This window comes from Lissotriton vulgaris, chromosome 1_1 (genome assembly GCF_964263255.1).
Source record: "Lissotriton vulgaris chromosome 1_1, aLisVul1.2, whole genome shotgun sequence".
In the NCBI taxonomy this organism is placed as follows: domain Eukaryota; kingdom Metazoa; phylum Chordata; class Amphibia; order Caudata; family Salamandridae; genus Lissotriton; species Lissotriton vulgaris.
Window position 1 is genome coordinate 207,041,456 of NC_141685.1, and position 13,601 is coordinate 207,055,056.

Sequence of the window (13,601 nt, forward strand, 5' to 3'; positions counted from 1 at the left end):
CCCAAGGTTTTTTCCATTCGTCATTGCATTGTTCTAGATTTTTTATTCTTCACCTTTGGTTTTGCTACTCACCGATTAAAGGTTTACATTCTCTCAATCTAGTCTTCACCATTGAAAAACATCCAAATATCCATCAATCCAAACATGGCTGTCCGTCTCAATGAACCTTTCACCAACATACATTTGCCATTTACCCACCCATGTGTCCTTCGACCCATCAAACCCACTGGAGTATTCTTTTCACCCACCCAGACAGGCATCCTTTCACCCATCCTTCACCCACCCATGCATCCTATCAGCCACCCATAGTGTTGTATGGCATTTTAGGACCCTAGTATAATTTTCCTGATTCATGCCCTCATATAGATATAAGTTGCCTTGCCCTAATATAGGCATAGAAATCATAACCATATTTAGACATAGCCCATGCAGTCCAAATACGGCATAGCTACTTCCACTAGTTCCGAAAAGCCACAACGATTTCTTGGAAAGCTCGCCTTCAGCAGTCAGGGACTTCCCCTTGCTTGAATATTGATTTGTCCAAGAACTCATGGAGTTGGGAGTCTTTGATGACGTTATTATGTCCAACTTTACGTCAAACTCGGCACCTTCAAGGTATAAATATGCCCACACTTGCCCTAGCAAACACACGGTGGTTTGGAGCAGTTTGACTATCTACTTGCCCGACACAGCTCGCTACAGCAAGTGCCAAAGGAAGCTGATCCTCCAGCAGACGGAATGCGAGAGACGCTGTCTTTTTCTCTTGCCGAGAAATCCAGCTCCAGTGTTTCCAAGCTCCCCTTGCGGGGTGTTGGGAAATCGAGTCCCGAGACAGAGAGATACCAGACCTCCTTCATTCAAAACCAAGGTACGGAGCTGATTAGACCCTAAGTGAAATCTTGGATAGATTCTTGGCAAAGAATACTAAACCTATGCTACACCATACTTACTTCTTCCCTCGTACTAGACCTAGGTTAGGTACTTTGGGGTAGGCGTATTTTAGAAGCACCAGTTGAGTACTTTTTTAGTCATTGTTATTTATGTATGTATTTTATGGCTTAGAAACCATACCATGCTTTTACAGTATTATTTCATAATACTCTTCTTGCTGTACGCATTATACTTTACAGCCAGTATTACGATTGTATCAGTTCATTTCTTTTGCATGAGAAAGAAGATTGTTCAATAAATACTTTTTATTGAAAACGCCTGTCTCTTTATTTCTCTGCACCTCTGGTGAAACGAAGCATGCACGATTGACTGAGTAAAATATCTATCTATTGTTTCCATGACTCTGAAGATACGTTTTATCTTGGGGAAATAAAGTTGTCATGTTTATGTGGTTGTCAGAAACTAATCCCTTCTTGTTTATTCGAGAAAGTTTCTAGTGACCTCTGAGCTAGCTGGCACTCACAATTAAGTTTAATATATTCGATAGAGACCCAGTCGACGTAAGTCCTACATCAATTCTATAGTATATATCATTCCAATGCGCAGAGCCTATTGGGAATATAGGAACTACACTACTTGCCGCCCAATGTTTGGTAAGGCACTAATTTAACGCTAGATACTAAAGTAACTCAGTTGTGCTTTTCACAGAGACCACTTTTTCCCATAAAATACTCCAATAGACGTCTGGAGTGGGTTAAAGGATAAAATATCTGCCATAACTGAGAAGGACGAAAAACTCCTATGTATTAGTTGTTGGTTTAGTCCAATGTTGAAGGATACAGTGTTACAAAATATTGTGCACCTTATCTTTGTTTTCTTGAAACTTGCTCTGCAAACTTTCACTAAACAATGTCGCTTAACGGCGACGATAACACGACCGGTGGAGCTGCCACAGCAGCTCGACCAGGTTTTGACACTACAGGGTTTAATGATGACGACTCGGATGCTATAATCATTCCGGAAAATTTAAGGAAAACCATCACTATAAAGTTCATAACAAATGGCCTATCAGCAAGAGGTGGTAGGGTAATATTTGTCACAGAGGCACATGAATATCAGCAGACAGAGGTATTCTATTCATGGATTATCTTCCCAGTAGCAAATCCAACAACACATGTGTTTCACTACTACAAGATAGAGGCACCTCCATCGAAATACGTTCCTTTTGAGGATATTGAAATTCCACTAACTTACCAAGAGCATCAGCTCTGGTTTAAAGGCGCCCTACAACATCAAAATCACATTACCGGGCTTGGTCCACTAGGTAGACCAGGAGCAACATGGCTGGTACTAGCCAGCTATACACCACATGGTGGCATTGAAAAAATGACAGGTCCAGAACTATTAGCTCAGCTAAAACAATTAATTAAAATACATAGACAATTCATTCAATATGTCATGCGGACTTTAACAGTCCAACCTCCTATAAGGATTTCACAACACACCCCTCACCAGGGGAACACAAATAAAATTACACCACAGACTATACAATCAGTCATTGGTAAATTAGTCGCAAAACGGGAACAAATTCCATTCTGGTTAGCTCAAAAGATTACTCAAATAGAGGCAGTATTTCCTGATAGTACACCTCATGAGAAATACAGAATTCTAACAATCTGTTTACCAATGGGGTTCGCACCACACCTGGAGGACTGTGACACTTGGGGTACAGTCTTTGCTGCAATCTACACAAAAACACATGGTGTTCCGTCTATGGTGGTAATACTAGACGTCCTGAAACAGATTCAAAATGAATACGAAGCAGAACCTGCTTTAAATCTAGGTATGAAATTACTTAAAGATTTCAAACAGGTCTCATCTGTAATATTAGCTAATATTAACGGTGAAGCAGCATCCGTGGCAATCCGCCAAAAACTAAAAGAACTTGATGTAACTGAGCAACCATATGAACTAGCAAGAATTGTTGAAAAATCTTATGAAGAACTAGGTTGAGATAGTTTGGACGGGAAACCAGTAAAACCCGAACTAACAGAAAATCCTGAAAAGGTTTTTATTAAAAACTCTCTCAGGGATAATTTGAGAAAACCTGATAGATATCAAGATTCTTTTTAAAAAAAAATCTTTTTATCAAGATTCTGATACACGTTCCTCTCGGACCTTTCCGAATTCCTCGCAGAAATCCGAAAGAAGAGGACATTCAGAACACATGGAAGAACGTGTGAAGTCCAAATACGATCAACACATTCCAAAAAATAAGAAAACTCAATTCACCAAAAAGAAGGTAGCAAGTTTAAAAATCAGACATGCCGAGGATCTTGAGGACACAACTCAAGAACGGGGAGTGGGCTCAGACAATGCTGGACAGCGCAACAGAAGTTACCATTGCTCGCAGGATCCTGAAGGATCATCTGGAGACAGTGGACTTGAATGAGTATATTCAAGTTGAAACTGCCGATACCAGGGTTAGTGTACCCCATAAGTTTTACGAAGTAACACTCCGGATGGAGGGGGACATAACTAGAAAAATAAGAGCACTCTTTTGGGAGAAGCTCTCTAAGGGTTATGACATTCTACTAGCTGAAAAAGACTGGCCACCTAAATTTGTTAGGGAGTGCTCACATGGCGAAGAAATCAATATGCAAGCCTTCTCAAATCATATTCCTATTCATAAAAAATACACCTATGCAAGAAAATAGGCAGTAGCCCAGGTTCCAGCATTATATAAAAATCATGTGGGATGGGATGAGGATTCTCCCCACCATAAGATCCAGTTAAAAACTCAACCAACTGCACAAAGGCAGTATCCAGTTAAGCAAGAAGCTAAAAAACAGGTCAGGGAGATCTTAGATCAACTTGAATACCAAGGGGTGATTGAAATATGCACCTCGTCAATGAACAATCCTTTGATTCCTGTCTCCAAACCAGAAAATACATATCGTCTAGTTTTGGACTACAGACATTTAAACTCTTGGTGCAAAACTTTTGCAATACAAAATGCACATAGTGCAGCACTGATGAATAACATTGTGCGCAAAAAATATAATACAACATTAGATATTTCTAACGGTTTCTTCTGTCAAAATATTGCACCAGAAAGCAGGTACTTGACCGCTTTCTCAATCATGGGGACACAGCGTAATTTTTGCCGTCTCCCCCAGGGATTCAAGAATAGTCCAGGGTTATTTTCAGCCAGAGTAACAGAGTTACTACAAATGTATGATGATGAGGCATTACCTTATGTCGATGACATCTATCTTACAGACGATGACTTGGATAGGCACTTGCTTTTTGAAAAACAGGGCACCCCTACAAATATTACATTTGCTAAATGTAGGGAATAAGTAACCAATTTTGAAAAAAGAGAGTGCAACACCCTCAATAGCAAACAGTTAACTCAAAACTGCCCTTTATATAATCAATATCTGAGATTTATCCTGCGACATTTGTGTATTAATAAACAAAACAACATATTTTGTCCTTTAAACACTTTTTATTCCACCGCATTACCTACCTTAAGCCTCAGTTTTCCATCGACCTAATTTCATGTCTGTTCACTAAAATTCTTTTGCTCTATGTATGTCATACAATCATTTGGATTTTGTGTTTATACAACCAATATCATCTTATCATAAATAATCTATGTATGTTTATATAAAAAAGAAAGAAAAAAACTATTTTTATACATCAAAGATAAAATATATACAATAAAACTAAAAAATATAAAGGAAAACATATGTTGTTTTGTTTATTAATACACAAATGTCGCAGGATAAATCTCAGATATTGATTATATAAAGGGCAGTTTTGAGTTAACTGTTTGCTATTGAGGGTGTTGCACTCTCTTTTTTCAAAATTGGATAGGCACTTGAACAGTGTGAACACCATAATACTTGGCTTCGCATCTAAAGGGTACAAACTCAATTTTAAGAAATCACAAATTGCCCACCTCAACATCCTATTCTTAGGATACGAACTTTCAAGTGAAGGCAAAAGCCTGGCAGCCAACTTTTTAGAAAAGTGTGCGCTGCTCCAACCTCCAAAAACGTTGAAAAACTTACAGTCAATTCTAGGTTTCCTGAATTTCAGAGGAACTTACATTCTAAATTACGCAGAAAGGGTTAAACCTCTCTACGAACTAATCAAACCTTATTTTAAAACAACTAATTGGACTCAAAAACACACAGTAATTTTGTGTTCAGTGCAAACAGACATGTTAGCAACAACACACTTACAGACACGCGTAAACGTACGCAACCTTGTAATACGAATCATCCCAGGGAGATGCTGGTTCACGTACTTAACCTTTAATGAAGGTGAAAAAGTACCAATAGCTTATAAATAACACTTGTACACACAAGCTGAAATGAAATTCACTTCCACAGAAAAAATTCTGACAGCGGTTCAAACTGCAGTAGCAAAAGAAAGAGCCCTCACACAGGGAAAACGCATAATGGTCGTTACGCCTGTACCTGCCTTGGAGTCAGTGACAAAAGCAAGCATTCCAAATGCAAAGGCTTTACATCCGAGATGGATACAATGGGTTAACTCTCTTGCTGCAACAGACGTTGAATACGTTTTTGACCCCTACTAGAAAACTCAAGAATTTCTACAATACGAACAAGAATGTCCTCTGCCCACTGAGATTCTGCCTCTAGAACATTACGGATGTTTATTTTATACAGATGGATCAGTACAGCCCTCAATTGGGGGTAAACAAGCCTATAGTGCTCCGTGCGTGATTGTTAAAGGTTGCTGGCGCGATGCTAAATTCCGATCTATGGTCACAAAAACATCATCTCTATGAGACTGTACAGCTCAGCGAGCTGAACTACAGGCATTCAAGATGGCGCTTGAAAATACTGATCACAAATTCCCCACACTGATAGTGTGCGATTCGTATTACTGCCTTCAATCTTACAACGAATACCTGCAGAACTGGGTTCAAAATGGTTTCAAAGACGCAAAAGGTGGCACAATCAAGCATAAGTTGCTTTGGGAACAAATAGTTCTATTACAGAAAGAACTACAAAAGACTCACGTGATCCATACACTGAGTCATCAGCGTGATGGCGTTCACGTTGAAGGGAATTCATTGGCTGATGAAGAACTCCCAATTAAAAATGGTTCTTACTATACCATATACAGTTACTCAATGCCGACATGTTTAATTGCTATAAACTTCAGCAACTTCGTCAGGGCAAAAACGGGGTTTTGTTTTCAATCTTTACTTTTGTTGGTTCACAGGACCCGATGGCTGCTAGTTACTGCATACCTGCAACCATCACAGGCATTCAACACCGTGTCAATAGATCACGACTTCGGGGGCCAGATATTAATTGCGCGTTGGGAGTTCTTGCGGCATCAGAATAAAGTTATTAAGCTAGCAAGTCTCTCCACATTTAAGCAACGTTGGCCGATTGCTCTTGGCTATCATAGGGGTTCTAGATGTACACACATTTTTTCACTTTTCATTTAGACGAGTGGACATATAGGTTTCTAATCGTGCACCACACCAGTAGTAGCTGGGGAATCACTATTTGTGTTCTTTCCTTTCGTTCTTTACTCACTACAAAGAGAGAGTGTCCGATGATAGGGAGTGGGTAAACTGGCAATTGTTTGCCAAGAACCCCCTCGGGTGTTGCTACCATGAGGTACTCTCTCTTTGCTCACGTTATATTTTTTCACAATTTGAGAGTGGGACTGGACCTGGGTGTAACTTTTTATGAAAGCAAGAACACACCATGACCCTTTAGATTAGTGTTAAGGAACGCATCTAGGGCAGTAGGATAAACAGCTGTTTTACTCGGCCAGTGGTTCAACGAGAATAGGTGTGAGATGGGGAGGCCCTTGTTGTTGAAATTTGATTGAGTGGGGGGCTCAATCAAATTTTCCCCCTAGAGCTCCTTTTGATTGATTCCCAATATTTATACCCAGAAATTCTTTGTTCTCTGAGGGGAGAGGGGCCTTTGCCCAGTCCAAACCAGGTCTGAAGCACTCTGTTTACCAGACTTCTCCTTTCTTTTCACAGTGCAGGGCGTGCACATCTGACGCCCCACAGGAGGTGGAGCCAGCATTGCTGAAGGCAAGTACAGTCCTGGAGCACTTTGTAGACAGGACTCCTTCTCTTCTTTCACTGTGCAGGGCAGAGACATCAGCCGCTCCCCAGGGGGTGGAGCCAGCATTGTGGAAGGCAGGCACAGCCCTATTCAGAGTTCAGGTGCACTCCTCCCTCCCATCTGGATGCAGGTCTCTCTATTCACCACTGGGTGGCTCAGCCTGTCTCCTGGAATTCCCCAGCCCTGTCACTCACAGAAACCAGACATAGGAATACACAAACTAGCAGAGGCAGGTTTGAATGGTTAGACAAACAAATACCTACAAATACTATAAAAGTGGTATTTGCAAACATAGAATATTAAAATAAACTTTACTAAAAGATGTATTTTATTATTCTGAATTCTGGCCTATGGAGAACAGGTAGCCTTGAAATAGTGAAAAACGAAAATGGCTGTAATTCACTATTAGGACATGCCACACACATCAGGGCTTGTCCTACCTTCTACTTACAATGCACCCTGCCCTGGGGCCTACCATAGGGGTAAGTGATATGAAGAAAAGGGAAGGTTTAGGGACTGGGAAGTGGGTGCACTTGCCCAGTCAGCATGACAGTACCAGACTGCACGCAGGTTCTGCAATGGCAGACCGTAGACACATTTTACAAGGCTGCTTCTGTGGGTGGCACAACCAGTGCTGCAGGCCCACCAGCAGCATTTGGATTACACGCCCTGGCACACTCAGTGCACTCGACTAGGGTCTGACAAGTAAACCAAAGTAGCCAAACATGGAATCACTAATCCATACATCAATTTACAATAGGGAGCACCTGCACTGTGGCACTGAATAGCAGTGGCACAGTGCCCATAGCATCTAACACAGCAAAAATACATGAGGCAACAGCAAAAAGGGAAGGGAGACCCATGCCACTGGTGCCAGGTCTAACATGTGTCCCCTCCAGCTGAAAAGTGGGCAGAACTACCCTAACTCCATGGGAGTTCTCTTCACTAAGGTGGAAAAATCTGGACAGACCATCAGCGTTGGCATGTTCTGTACCAGGGCGGTGTTCCACCGTAAAGTCCATACCCTGTAGGGAGATGGACCACCTCAACAGCTTTGGATTCTCACCCCTCATCTGCATCAACCATCTGAGGGGTCTGTAGTCTGTCTGAACCTGGAAGTGAGTCCCAAACAGGTATGGTCTCAGCTTCTTCAGAGCTCAGACCACAGCAAATGCCTCATGCTCAATAGCACTCCACCTCTGTTCTCGTGGAAGTAACCTTCTACTAATAAAGTCTATAGGTTGATCTAGGACCTTCTCATTCATCTGTGACAAAACAGCCCCCACACCATGCTCTGAAGGGTCTGTCTGGACAATGAACTCTCTTGAGAAGTTGGGTGCCAGGAGCACGGGCGCCGTGCACATGGCAGCTTTCAGGGCCTCAAAGGCTTTCTGACAGGTGTCAGTCCAAATCACTTTCTTGGGCTGCTTCCTGGAAGTCAGCTCTGTCAACGGTGCAACAATGTTGCCATGTCCCTTGACAAACCTCCTATAATACCCTGTGAGACCTCAGAAGGCTCTCACCTCTGTCTGGGTTTTGGGTGGCTCCCAAGCCAGGATGGTTTCAATCTTGGGTTGTAGGAGCGCCACCTGGCCGCTCCCAACTTGGTGTCCCAAGTACACCACAGAACCCTGCTAGATATGGCACTTACTTGTCTTTATCATGAGGCCTGCTCTCCGCAGTGCCAACAACACTTCCTAGAGGTGGCGCAGATGTTCCTCCCAACTGACACTGAACACTGCGATGTCGTCAAGGTAGGCGGCACTGAATTCCTCCAGTCCAACCAACACCTGGTTCACCAACCTCTGAAAGGTGGCAGGGGCATTCTTCATCCCAAAAGGCATAACATGGAACTGGAAATGCCCATCTGGTGTGGAGAATGCTGACCTCTCCTTTGCCCCATCAGTCAAGGCTATCTGTCAGTACCCAGACGTTAAATCAAACGTGCTGAGGTACCGTGAAGCCCCTAGCCGATCAATGAGCTCATCAGCTCTGTGGATGAGGTGCTCTTCAGTCTTCGTGACTGAATTGAGCCCTCTGTAGTCCACACAGAACCGGAGTTCGGGTGTGGCACCCTGCGCTGCAGCCTTCGGGACCAAGACCACTGGCCTTGCCCAAGGACTGCTAGAAGACTCAATAACCCCAAGTGCAAGCATCTTTGAGACCTCCTCTTTAATGCAAGCCCTTACCCTGTCAGTTAACTTGTAAGACTTGGGCTTCACAGGTAAGCTGTCTCCTGTGTTTACATCATGGACGCACCAATCTGTGACACCAGAAACCAGGGAGAACAGATCAGAAAACTGTCCCAGCAACTGGTGGCAGTCATTCTGTTGCTCAGGGGTCAGAGTGGAAGAGAGGGTAACACCATCCACTGACCCATCTTGCTGTGAGGCTGACATGAGGTCAGGAAGAGGCTCAGTCTCCTCCTCCATCCCAGCATCTGTTGCCAAGAGCATGCCCACTTCAGACCTCTCTAAGTGGGGCTTAAGGCGGTTGACATGTAGGACCCTCAAGGAGTTCCTAGGAGACCGCAAGTCCACCAGGTAGGTAACAGGACTCTTGCGCTCCAAAACGTCAAAAGGTCCGGGTCACTTATCTTGGAGCGCACAGTGCATCAGTGCGCGTCTCACCACAGGGGCCATCACTGTCCTCAGAGTTATGGCTTCCGGGTACCGGGTGCCATGGTCCATCAAGACCAGGATTAACCTGTTGCCCATGGCTGTCTTGGGGTCCAGTGGCCCCACAATGTCAATCCCCACCCGCTCAAAGGGGGTACTGACCACAGGGAATGGCTGGAGAGGAGCCTTGTGCTTCCTCCCACTCTTTCCACTTTCCTGGCAAGTCTGACAAGTCCTGCAATGAGTATCAGAAATATTGGGGCCAATGAAAGTGGGTGACAAGCCTCTCAAAGGTCTTGCCCTGCCCCAAATGTCCTGCTACTGGCACATCATGAGCCAGCCCTAGTAGGAAGGCTCTGAACTTCTGGGGTACCACCAGCACAAGGCTGACCCAGGTTCTGCAACCTTAGGCTCACTATACAGGAGACCATTCTCCCAGTAGATCCAATGTGATCCTGACTGATCACCTGCGGCCTGGCTTACAGCCTGTTGCCGCAAGCCCACAAGAGAAGGGTACTCTCTCTGCTCCTTGCAGAAGTCTTCCCTGGAGGGACTTCCTCCTTGCTGCCAATGGGTCAGCTCAGGCAGATCTCCCAGTTCAACTATCTGCTCCCCAGTAGGCTCCAGGGCATCCCCCTCAGGGTCTCCCTCCTCCTGGGCCGTGGGAACTTCAGGGGCCGGTTTCCCGTGCCCCTCACCACTTCTCTCTTCAGCAGGTTCCTGGGCCTCCCTCTCAGGCTCCAGGTGCTCTTGAGAACCCCTACTGGCTGACATTGACCGGGTGGTCACGCACGCCCAGTCAGGCAGTCCAACCATCTTCAAGTGAGTTGTTTTCTCTACCTTTTTGCTTAGGGGAGCTCTCCAAATCATGTCCTAACAAACAGTCAACAGGCATGGCGGGCCTCACAGCTACCTGAAGAGTACCAGAGACCCCCCCCACTCAAAGGGAACCTGAGCCATTGGATAATGACTCTCTGTGTTGTCGGCATTAACAACTCGGCAAAAGGCATGAGGGACAATCTGCTCTTGAGACACCAGGTGACACCTGACAGCTGTCACACTGGCTCCTGTATCTCTAAGAGCCTCCACCTTTTGGCTATTGACGGTCACACGCTGCACATATTTCTTAATGTTCCAGGGCAGCTGAGCCTCTGAGACCATCTCACTATCTCCTAAAGAGATTAGGGTCATCTGTGCGGGATCCCACCCACCTTGGATACCTATCTCCTCCCTCAAGGCTACACTAGCCATCTGCCAGGGCGGAGCACCAGTGGGTGCCAGTTTACCAAACAGGCGGCACCTGGGATAACTCGCCTTGTAACCCAGATCACCACACTTGTATCATTTCAGGGGCCCCTGGGGAACAGGACTACCTGTCGGGCCCCTTGCTTTCTCTCAGGGGGAGGCTGGGAACCTTTCACGGGGTTCCCTTGGGGACTACTTTGGGGCAATTTGCAGAACTCCTTCTGTTTACCCTTGTCCCTCCCACTCTTCTGCTGGGGACCCTGCCCACCTTTGGCTGAGTCTCCCATGTGACCCTTGTGGTCCCTGGTACTGACCCAGCGCTCCGCCTCCTCAGCAAGCTTCCTAGGGTAGGTCAACTTGCTATCTATCAGATGCTGGCGCAGCTCTGGAAAACAATTATCAGACAAGTGCTCCCATGCAATCAAATCAAAGAGACCTTGATAACCATTAACCTTGCTGCCCTTTACCCAACCATCCAATGCTCTGCAAAAAAAAGTGACATATTCAACCCAAATACTGTTTTCTAACTTTTTGCATTTCCTGAACCTCTGCCTATAGAGCTCAGGTGTCAAACCATATCTACATTACAAAAAGGGGGGGTTGAACCCATGCAGTCGCGGGGACCTGGGCGAAATCTGGTACATATAGAAGGGGTCCCCGCAAGAGAGACGTGTTGTGTCTAACACACATCAACTGTTATTAGGACAATTTAACAGAACAAGAGATGCACGAAAAAATCAATCAAGGTACTGTAATTTATTATCAATACCATGAGGAAGTTGCACATTCAACCATTTAGCCCCAGAGAAGGGAAAGGGGAGGGAGAATGCTCAAGGGAGTGTAAGGTAAAGGAAGAAGTAAACACAGTTAAGGAAACAAGTGATAAGTACAAAGGCTTACAACAAAATCATACTGATTAAAATACATAAGCCCAAAAATCAGGGCACACAATGATGAATTATTTAACAAATAACTTTCAGCGGACACACAGTCAATTTAAAACTGTAGAGGGCTTGTGCCGGAAGTTTAAGAAGAAAGCCGTCGACGTTTCGACCCCTATGTGTAGGCTACGTTCAGTCCTTAGGCGGGGTCTTCATCAGGACATATGCAACAGGGAAGATTAGGGGCAATCCTATCAGATAAATTAATAGTAGATTAGTAAATGTTATACGTTGTGATGTTACACTATAGCCCTGTCATTTAGGCTATGGTGAAGAATTACAATGATGATTAAAGAAATTACCATGGACTCAGGGCCCAACTGGGCTCAGGACGTGGAGATATGATGGACTGTGCAGTAGTCACAGGTCGATTACAGCGTAATTAATTTGCAGTACTACAGAGGACAGAAGGACAACCAGTGATCAAGGGACCTTTACCGTCATATATGCACTACTGGTTAAACAACCAAATTACTATATCAAGACCTAGGTCTGATCTGGTGCATAAGGGTCAGGAAAGCACCTGAAATGCTGGGAATAGTGGGTGAAACCCACTAGATTTGAAGATCTATCTATCAATTAAAAACTATCCACAAGACAATACAATACAGAGGCCCCAGTTTTGCATGCGGGGGCCAAGGAGTATGCTGTCACCATATCTAGACATTAATGCATCTTTCATATGGCTGTATGAATTGTGGACATCAGAAGGCAAGTCTAACAATGTATCTCGCCCCTCATTAATGAACCTTCCCCACAACCCCGCTCCCCAATCTCTCTCAGGGACCCGGTGGGAAGACATGGCTACCTCATAGGCTCTGAACCACTGACCAATATCATCATTTTTGTAAAACTCCTTCGCCACATCCTTGGGAATATACACTCTACTTTCTGTATGTACTGACGGTATGCTGCCACCAGAGGGAATAATTTCCAAACGTTTTGCGTTTAACTCCAACTCCCTCAAAACTTTTTCATGCTCAAACTGCATTTTCTTTTCCTCAAGATCTAACTTTCTATTTTCTATTTCTAGTTGCCTATCAACCTTGAATCTGGTCAATTCCATTTCATGCCTTCTTGATCTCTCTCTGTCATCCAGCTCCTCTGGAGACAGACTTTTGTTAGAAGCACTGCTACATGCGGGGGAAGGTACTTTCCTCCCTCCTAGGCCCACTGGCCCTTCTTTTTGCACAATTGCCAAGTCATCCTCCTCAACCTCAGGAGTTTTCCTTGCTTTTACCAAAGGCCCTCAGCGCCTTGTAGAATTCTTCCTTCACTCTGAACCCAGAGGTGGAAACATTGAATTTCTTGCAAAAGTACTTCAGCTGCGTTACTTTGTAGCTTTCTAGCTTCTCTTCTTCCCATTCAAGATCAAGAGAGACTATGGATTCTGCTCTCTCTAGTGAGTTAGGCATCTTTCAAAAATAGGCAATCCAAAAATCAAAAAGGAATCCACCAAAAAGTATGCGTTATCGTTATGGTCTGCACTCTCTAAGTAGTGTTCACCAGTCACTGTACATGAGTCACAAATGCAAATACAGGATCCCTTCCGCTGCCTACCAATGTTAGATTTGGGGGTCTCTGGTTGGCACAGGTAGGTACTTGTGACAAATAAGGACCCTCTCCTCTAGTCAGGGAAAGGGGATTACGCACCTAAAATAACCCCTGCTCGCCCTCTAGGTTGCGTGGTGCGAGCAGTCAAGGCTTATTCCAGAGGCTTTGTAAGTTAAGCAGTTGTGATCACATACAGTAACCCAGTGACAACACTA